The sequence below is a fragment of the Leuciscus leuciscus genome (assembly GCF_965113295.1).
Source record: "Leuciscus leuciscus genome assembly, chromosome: 24".
In the NCBI taxonomy this organism is placed as follows: Eukaryota; Metazoa; Chordata; class Actinopteri; order Cypriniformes; family Leuciscidae; genus Leuciscus; species Leuciscus leuciscus.
Window position 1 is genome coordinate 18717099 of NC_138723.1, and position 10021 is coordinate 18727119.

A 10021-nucleotide genomic window follows, 5' to 3' on the forward strand; every position below is an offset into this window, starting at 1 on the left:
ACATAAGGAAGGATTCTGATGTAGGCTATATATAGAGAGTTTCTTGTGTTCATTTTTGAACTGCTGAACTACTTCTTAAATTGCATTATTGTGAAAGATATGAATAAATTAAGACTCTTCATGGTAACTTTCCAAAGTTAACACACATTTATGATTTTTTGTCAGGCAAGAATTATTTTTTTTTTGGTTACAGTTGATTGATGGGACAGAATAACAGATAGTGTAGCAATGCTCTGAAACAAATGCCCTGTAGACCTTATTTCCACCAAAACCTCTTTTGTTGATCAACATCTTCATGCTCTGATTGGATAGCTGAACTGAAAAAGCAATGAAGTGGCCTGGCTATTTTAACCTCACTGTGTAGGAGGTTGTGAATGTATGTTGAGGCAGGTGATGCATCAAAGATTGAGGTCAGTGTTGAACGTGCAAAGGCAGTACATGTAAAATAAATTAAGATTACTTATCGTAACCTCTACGGCCTGCACATTCTAGGGCTGTCTCTTATAGCTCTTTGAAAGCTATTTCCTTATGTAATGCAGTGTTATTTTAGGCTGTTTTGTGTTTAAGCTAACCTGAAACTGTTTTTTTGTTTGTTTTTTTGTCATTGAACTGCTGATACTATATCTAACATATAGATAAAACATTTTTTAAATGTTTATGTATCCCATAATACCACAGTCAAAGCCATCACTACAGACTCAGGAAATTAAAATGTGAGTTTGATTGTTTTTAGTCTAAATCTATTTCCTCTGAGGTCATCTATATTGTACTCCTAAAATTAGCAAATGGCATGCATTCAAAAAATTTCTCTTTGTTTTCTCTTCTGAATTTCTCTTCTGCAGAAAGTGACTAATCTAGGTAATTTCCTCCCTAGAATTAGCATCAGTGTTAATTTTGGCAGCCATTTTTGATTTAGTCTTAGTCTTCATCTTCATCTTCTTATAGTCACATTCTAGTCATTTTGTCTCTCATAGTTTTAGTCTAGTTTTAGTTGACTAAAAGTAATTGCATTTTTTTTGTCAACTTTTAGTCATTACTTTTAGTCAAACTGCGTTACCGACATTCATTTTGGTAGCTATTTATATGTAATCTTTAGACAACAAATGTCATTATAATTTTTCTCTCTAGACCAATTCAATTAAGCTTATGAGAAATTTAAATTAAGGTAACAGGCTGTATTGACATTGCACTCTTTAGCAGTAGCACTTGTGCAATACATACCCCTTTTCCTTAGTTCAGTGGTTCAGTGGTTTTAGAGTGCCGTACCAGACTGCAGTCACACCTTTTCCATTAAGGGACAATATTTGCCCCCTTTAATCGATTTTTTCAGTTCATTTTTTACCTTTATAAGTACCTTTATAAAATAAATAATGCTTTAAATTAAACAATGTTCAATAAATATGCAATGATGGTAAAAACGAAAAGATACTTTTAAATATTAAATTAAAATCGCCAGTAGGTGGCGGTAAGTCACTGTATTTATGAGTGAGTCATGGAGTCATTCATTCATTCAGTAATGAAGCAAGTTGCTATATTTATGAACAGGAACATGAACATTCATATTTTTGAACATGATTCATTCAAAGCCACAGATTCGTTCACGAATCCGCTGTGTGCTGAAGTTCTGCTATGGCTTTCATTGCAAAATAGAGCAATAAGCCTATATACTGACAATACTGTTTTACATTTACATTTACATTTAGTCATTTAGCAGACGCTTTTATCCAAAGCGATTTACAGATTAGGACTAAATTAAGCGAGTCATCATGAAGAGGCAAAAACAACCCAAGTAGTGCTCAAAAAACAAAGTTCAGGCATTATTCAGAGTAGCATAAACCCGACAAGTGAGGTTTTAAAGGGAAGGGTAGGACATTTTTTTTTTTTATTATTATTATTTATTTTTATTTTTTTTATAAGGTTAAGTGCTCACGGAAGAGATGGGTTTTCAGCTGTCTTTTGAATGTTGTCAGGGATTCTGCATTCCGGATGAGGGTGGGGAGAGCGTTCCACCAGCATGGAACTGTGAATGAGAATATTCTGGAAAGTGATTTTGTGGCTTTCTGTGATGGAACCACGAGACGTCGCTCTTTGACCGATCGTAGGCTTCTGGTAGGGATGTAGACTCGTAGGAGTGAGTGAAAGTAGGAGGGAGCTGAGCCTGTGATAGATCTGTAAGCAAGCGTCAATGCCTTGAACTTGATGCGAGCAGAGAGAGGTAGCCAGTGCAGAGAGATGAACAGAGGAGTGACGTGGGCCCTCTTGGGCTCGTTGAAGACAAGATGAGCTGCAGCATTCTGAATCATTTGTAGAGGTTTGGTTGCACATGATGGAAGTCCGGCCAGAAGAGCATTGCAGTAGTCAAGCCTAGAGATGACCAGGGCCTGGACGTGAAGTTGTGTTGCATGCTCAGTTAGGAAAGGCCTGATCTTCCTGATGTTGTGCAGTGCAAACCTGCATGATCGAGCTGTCTTTGAAATGTGATCTGTGAAGGTCAGCTGGTCATCAAAAGTTACTCCAAGATTTCTGACCGACCTTGATGGGGTGATTGATGATGATTCTAGCTGGATAGTGAAGTCGTGTTGCAGAGACGGATTGGCAGGGAGGACGAGAAGCTCAGTCTTTGCCAGGTTGAGCTGCAGGTGATGTTCCTTCATCCATGTGGAGATGTCCGCCAGACAGCTTGAGATCCGTGCAGCTACTGTGGGATCATCTGGTTGAAATGAGAGGAAGAGCTGTGTGTCATCATCATAGCAGTGGTATGAGAAACCATGTGCCTGTATGATGTGTCCCAGTGATGTGGTGTAGATGGAGAAGAGGAGGGGACCAAGAACTGAACCCTGGGGAACCCCTGTGGTCAGTTGATGTGCTTTGGATACCTCGCCTCTCCATGCGACCCTGAAGGACCTACCTGTGAGATAGCCCTCGAACCAGCGGAGGGAAGTTCCTGTGATGCCCAGTGATGAGAGGCTGGACATAAGGATCTGATGATTCACAGTGTCGAAGGCAGCAGACAGATCCAGGAGAATGAGGACTGAAGATTTGGAAGCAGCTTTTGCGATCCGTAGGGCTTCAGTGACCGACAGTAATGCAGTCTCAGTTGAATGCCCTTTCTTGAAGCCAGACTGGTTGACATCCAGCTGGTTGTTTTGAGACAAGAAGGATGTTACTTGGTTGAAAACAGCTCTTTCAAGTGTTTTCGCAATGAATGGTAGGAGAGAGATAGGTCTGTAATTCTCTACAGATGATGTGTTTAGTGTTGGTTTTTTAAGCAGTGGAGTAACCCGAGCCTGTTTGAATGCTGTAGGGAAAATGCCAGTATGGAGGGATGAGTTGATGATGTGTGTGAGTGCTGGTAGAAGTGTGGGAGAGATGGCTTGAAGAAGGTGTGAGGGGATGGGGTCTAGAGGGCAGGTGGTAGGATGACTGGAGAGGAGAAGTGTAGATACTTCTTCCTCGGATAGCAGAGAAAAGGAGGACAGAGGGATATTGGCTGTGGAAGTGGTCAGTCTGGGTTCCTGTGTGTGTGGAGCTGAGAACTGACTGCTGATAGTTGTTGTTTTGTTGGTGAAGAAGTTCGCAAAATCGTCAGCAGTTAAGGAGGAGGTGGGTGGTGGTGGAGGTGGACAGAGGAGAGAGTTGAATGTCTTGAAGAGTGATCGTATGTTGGAGGAGCTGTTGATCTTGTTGTGGAAGTATGAAGATTTTGCAGCATGAATATTAACAGAAAAGGAAGAGAGGAGAGATTTATACATACTCAGGTCAGATGTGTCTTTTGATTTGCGCCATTTCCTCTCTGCTGCCCTGAGTTCAGTCCAGTGTTCACGAAGAACCTCAGATAACCAGGGGTTGGAGGGAGTAGCGCGTGCTGGCCTGGAGGAGAGAGGGCAGATATTGTCTAGAGAAGAAGTTAAGATGGAGCATAAGGTATCTGTTGCGGTATTTACATCCGGAGATGAGAATTGTGAGGGTGGGGGAAGAGAAGATGACACGGCAGAGGAAAGATGGGAGGGAGAAAGTGAGCGCAGGTTTCGCCTGAAAGTGACTGGTGGTGGGGTTGGTGGTGCGGGGGTAGAGAGTTGTAGACTGAAAGTTTTAAATGTAATACATCACTTAATTACCCTTCTGTTTATTGAACTGTTGTATAAAATCAATGTAACATTTGAAATCGTGTGGATATTCAGGAAACATTGCATTCTTGCTCGTATAATATGATCAACATTAAAAACACTGCTGGATATCAGCCTGCATTTTGATCGCAGATTTAGTCGCACAGATAGCGCAAGCGGCTCGATCGTGGCAGAACACAGACCGACTGAATAACACTTTAATTTAAGTAGAAAATCTCAAATGAAGCTCGCTGTGCTCCAGCTTACTTGTCTGTGTTTTCAGATCATCCACGCTTCTTCAGTGTAGAGAGTGTACGCGAATGGTTGCCAGAGGCCTACTATTGAAAAGGCCGGGTAGAAAACTCTGAAAAGCTCTGATTGGGGGTTTAATTATTAAAATCTGGCAACCGTAAGCCTGAACGCTCGTAAAAACAGTCAATGTGTTGTCGTCTCCTTTATTTGACACAAACATTTTTAAACACTTTTCAGTCTCGTCTTTTTTCGTCAACGATATTGCATGTGTTGATATAGTCACAGTTATCGTTTAATGATGTGGCCGGGTGTCGTCTCTCATCGTCTTGTCGTCCATCCATCCATTTTTCGTCATAGTTTTAGCATGACCTTTCATATACCCTTAAATCAAAATTGTTTAACCCCCCTCGTAACTGTCAACTTTAACTTGAGCGCTGCATTTTTAGAATGCTACATCATGAGCAAGACTCTGAAAAACATGCAAGATGTGAGCGCAATCAGGTCAATAACATCCGTCTAGACATGCAATGTACAAGCAGTCCAGTCCAATGCAAAAACGTGTTCATTTATTCTTATCCAGTCTTGCATTCTTGTGTTTTAGTATTAGGTCATCATTAACCATCGAAGTTCAATTCCAATACTAAAGAACAGAGGACGCAATAAAGAAAATTCTTGATATCGAGGATGCATCAAATGCAGACTTGGACAGAATTGAGAAAATTTAGAAATCCCAAAAGTAATCGCAGGCTGACAACAAGCCTGTATAGTGGAGCGGCTAAGTGATATAATCGTTCAGTTTATGATACAAGCGTGAAAATTGGCATGAGCAGTCTCCATGGGTCACTTGACAAGAAAATTGTCAGAGCCACTTGAAATTTCAAGATTTTTCTTTTTTCAAGATGGCCAACACCTTAGTGGAGCAGTTAAGAGATATAGTGGTTTATTTGGTGATACAAGCATGAAAATTGGCATGAGCAGTCTTTGATGGTCACTAGACAATAAGCCACCCACAGCTACTTGAAATTTCAAGATGGCAGCCATTCTTCAAGATGGCCGACACCTTAGTGGAGCAGATAAGTGATACAGTGGTTTATTTGGTGATACAAACATGAAAAATTGCATGAGCAGTCTCTGATGGTCACTAGACAATAAGCCACCCACAGCTACTTGAAATTTCAAGATGGCGGCCATTTTTCAAGATGGCCACCACCTTAGTGGAGCAATTAGGCTCATGGCAATTTTCATGCTTGTATCACCAACTAAATAATTTCTTAAGCCTAATTGCTCCACTAAAGTGGTGGCCATCTTGAAAAATGGCCGCCATCTTGAAATTTCAAGTAGCTGTAGGTGGCTTATTGTCAAGTGACCCACAGAGACTGCTCATGCCAATTTTCATGCTTGTATCACCAAATAAACCACTATATCACTTAACTGCTCCACTAAGGTGTCGGCCATCTTGAAAAATGGCCGCCATCTTGAAATTTCAAGTGGCTCGGACAATTTTCTTGTCAAGTGACCCATGGAGACTGCTCATGCCAATTTTCACGCTTGTATCATAAACTGAACGATTCTGCCAAACGTAAGCACTTAGCCGCTCCACTAGTAAGCTTTAAACTTCTCTTGTTCTCACAGAGTTTAATCCATTTTTAGAAATAGGCTTGCAAACTTCCCTTAGCACTTCCCAACTTTGTTCAACTTTGTCAGGTGGACGAGGGAAGTTTATTTGGACACAACCCTCGACCCCTTGATTTTGACCGAGGGAGCAAGTCTACTCATATGTACTTCAGGCAGATCCATAGACCACAATGCAACATGATTGTGACGTCATAACAGCAACTCACTAGGCATGCTCCATAGCAGATTACAAGTGATCAAGTGCTTAGGGCATTCCATTAAAACCCATTGCAAGGGTTTCACCAGTAGTGGACACTTGTGCAAAGTAAGCAATGACATACAGGTGCTGGTCATAAAATTAGAATATCATCAAAAAGTTGATTTATTTCAAGAATTCAACTTAACAGGTGAAACTAATATATTATATAGACTCATTACATGCGAAGTGAGATATTTCAAGCCTTTATTTGTTATAATTTTGATGATTATGGCTTACAGCTTATGAAACCCACGAAATCAAAATTTGAATATTATATGAAATCACACAGTAATTACACAGTAATACCATGGTCATTGAACCAGGTTTTGGTTATTTTGGCAGTGTGGGCAGGTGCAAATCCTGCTGGAAAATGAAGTCTGAGGGTCTGGACAATCTGAGGGTGAGAATTTGTTGTGCATACAGTGATATGAATAACTGTTGTTTTAACTGGACAACTAAAGATAAAGATTAATTAAACATTCCATGTTGCATCAAATCCATATACATATAAAATAGTTTTCCTCATTACATTCACACACTCACCATCCCTCTTTCCAGGGAAAGTGTTGCGTGTGGCTGCGGTCTCGCTGTGTTATATCCTGAAGTGTCTCATGCTGTAAAACTGGGCTGAGGTGATTTCATCTCTAAGTAATTCAGAAGTTGACAGACACACATCTGTGTGCATTACACATTTTACAAAGAGGAAATTAAAAAATGTCCTCAATCGTTTTGGCTCAATTCTTGGAAGAGAATTTTTGTTTCTCAAAATAAGTTCAGATTTCTGAAGAATTAGTTTCTTGTTCTCATCAGATGTGACTTTCTTATTGGTTTAAGCAAATTGCACGTGTTTTGGCACATGTGTGCAAAAGAATAAGTACAATTGTTTACAATTTGCACAATAACTAAATGCACATGACTGGTTGAAAAACTAAGTCAAAACTGATGAGTTGATTCTCAGTGAAATTGGCAAACTCTTGACAACTTCTAAACATTATTTCATCATGTGAGCCATGATCCATCACATGCAAAATTATCCATTCAGTTTAAATCAAAACTGATTTAAATAAAATCTGTCAAACATGCATGTATATTCCATAAATATCTGACATGGAATGTTTGTAATGTCTATTAAATTGGTAAATGTAACAGAGACTCAGTAGGATCCATGTGCGGTTTATTTAAATAAATCAAGCTCAATGTACAAACAGGCGTGGGTCGAAATACCAGAGTGAACAACAATATCAGAGACAGGACATCAAACGTGGTCATAACAGGCAGTGGGTCAGGGCAGGCAGCAAACGGCAGAAGAGTCCAGGTAAACAGAGATGAAAGGCAGGCGGAGAAGAGTCGTAAACGGTAAACCAAGGCAGGATCAAAACATAGGCAGAAGATACAATGATAGAATAATGCTCAGAAATGCAGCCAGGGCAAACAAGACTTCGCAATGTGTGACTTCGCAAGCAGGGTTTAAATAGTCTGGTGATAAGGATCATGTGTGCAGTAACCAGTCCCTGCATGTGGGTTCTTGGGAAATGAAGTCAAAAACTAACAATAGTACTCAGGTGAGTGAGACCTCCAGTGGCTGACAGGGGAATCTTCACCGGCATTCGTGACAGTAAAAGACCTGTCATTTTTTTATGAAATAGGAATCATAATCTTGCCAATCAACCAATCAAGTTTGGTATCATACATATGGAGTTTGCCCAGTCATAACCTTAAACAGAAGCAGCTACAGCAGTACTGTATAAATAGGCCTACATTTATATTTATACATGTATTTTTGTAGAAAAAATTATGATTTTTTCGTATATAACACATATTTCCGTGATGAAAAACCTAAACTTTTTACCTAGTGTGACTCACACAATGACAAAAACCCTTTATATGTTGATGGCATTGGCCAATTTACTGACACAGTAACTAGGTTTTGAAGCATGAATTAAAGGGATAGTTCACCCAAAAATGAAAATTTTGTCAGTAATTACTCACCCTCATGTTGTTCCAACCCTGTAAGACTTTCGTTCATCTTCGGAACACAAGATATTTTTGATTAAATCTGAGAGCTGTTTCACTCCTCCATAGGCTTCTATGTTATTGCAACTTGCCAGCCCAGAAAGGTAAAGAAAATGTTTAAAATAGTCCAATTGACTACAGTGGCTCAACCATAAGTTTATCAAGCGACGAGAATACTTTGTGTGCGCATAACAACATGGGGTTGGAACAACATGAGGGTGAGTAATAATTTTTGGGTGAACTCACCCTTTAATACTAGCTATTTCATATGCAAAGATATTGGCCAATCACAGCAGTGGGAGTTTACACTGAAGTCTCTAAGCAGACATGCCCTTTAAAACAGAGCTTTCTAATCAGACTAGGAAAAATGCCTTTTATTTCTAAATGATGAATTTTTGATGTAAAAATCATACTAACATTATAAGTGCACCCCATGAAACATTGTAAAACAGTGCAGGTTATGACCCCGTTAATGTGTAATATTATTTTTAGTCTTATTCATGTGCAATGTGACAGTAAAATCTACTTGTCAACCACAAACACTCATAGAACTTGGAAATGTAGATATATAAAGCACCCTGTGCTAAAAGGAGCAGAGTAAAAAAAAAAAGACTAAATAAACTACTGACATATCTACTCAGAGCTGAAGATAACTTTGCTTCAAACTATGACCATAATTAAGTGATCATTTTTCATTGCAACCCAGAGTTCATCAGAGAATAGGAGATAAAGTAGTGTGTTAGATAATGAATAAGTGTGAGATTATTTTCTGCAAAGTTTGGTTTGACAGTAGAGGCTACAAAAACACTTTTATAATGTGTTATTTATTTACAAGAAATGAAATAGTACAATAGACCAAATACCATACCAAAACCAAAAGTCACATCACAAAAAGTGCAAAGAGAGATTGTAATAATGCCCGAGCATTTTATCTAATAAAAACATATATGAAGTCCTGTTCATAATCATATAATTTATTTTACGAGACATAATAGTTTAGTAGGCTAAACATAATAAAAACAAAGTTATTCACAGTCCAACTTACAGTTTTTAAGTCAGTAAGTGGCCATTTGCTTCACATTCATAGTGCACCATTGTGGCGAGCACGACGAGGTCGAGGGCCGTGGGAGGACGGCGCGAGGCCGGTGGCGTGATTGATAATGTGCGACGGTCTCGTATCTCTCACTGAGGAGCGGAAGCATAAAATGAGGAGCGACGACAGTGGTGATCGAGAGAGGATAGGCCTGAATTTGTGTTGTGTTGTGTTGTGACAGCAGTCGTCCGTGAGGGGCTGCTGTCTTTTACTTTACTTTCGTTTTGTATTTGTTTGATTTTTATCATTAAATATGTGTGAATGTTTGCCGGTTCCCGCCTCCTCCTTCCCATAACAACATACCTCGTAACAACCATCATTCAAATGTCTTAGAAAAACCACATAACACGAGTAGGCTACTGTCTTTGAAACAACTGGTCCCACCTGGCTTTAAACAAATCACCAGTAGCGGTTTTAACGTGACATCATGGAATCGGACGCACAGAAGACAATGGCACATGCCGCTATGCTTAGTGACACATCCAGTCTTCATTGGCAATGTGGATATACGCATGTCATACCGTCATCGTCTTCAGAGATACGCGTTTTTGTTGTTTACATGGAAACTCTCCATGTAAACAACAAAAACTACCGTTGTGAAAAATGATATACGCATGTCATACCGTCATCGTCTTCAGAGATACGCGTTTTTGTTGTTTACATGGAAACTCTCCATGTAAACAA

General features: G+C 39.5%; 1 long non-coding RNA gene across 1 annotated transcript; it reads left to right on the plus strand.

Moving 5' to 3' along the window:
* Window positions 1-5014: 5014 nt before the first annotated feature.
* On the plus strand, window positions 5015-9675 carry LOC309488815. Its single transcript, XR_014202281.1, has 3 exons — window positions 5015-5124; window positions 5966-7492; window positions 7740-9675. It is a non-coding gene; the product is annotated as an uncharacterized lncRNA (long non-coding RNA).
* Window positions 9676-10021: the final 346 nt, after the last annotated feature.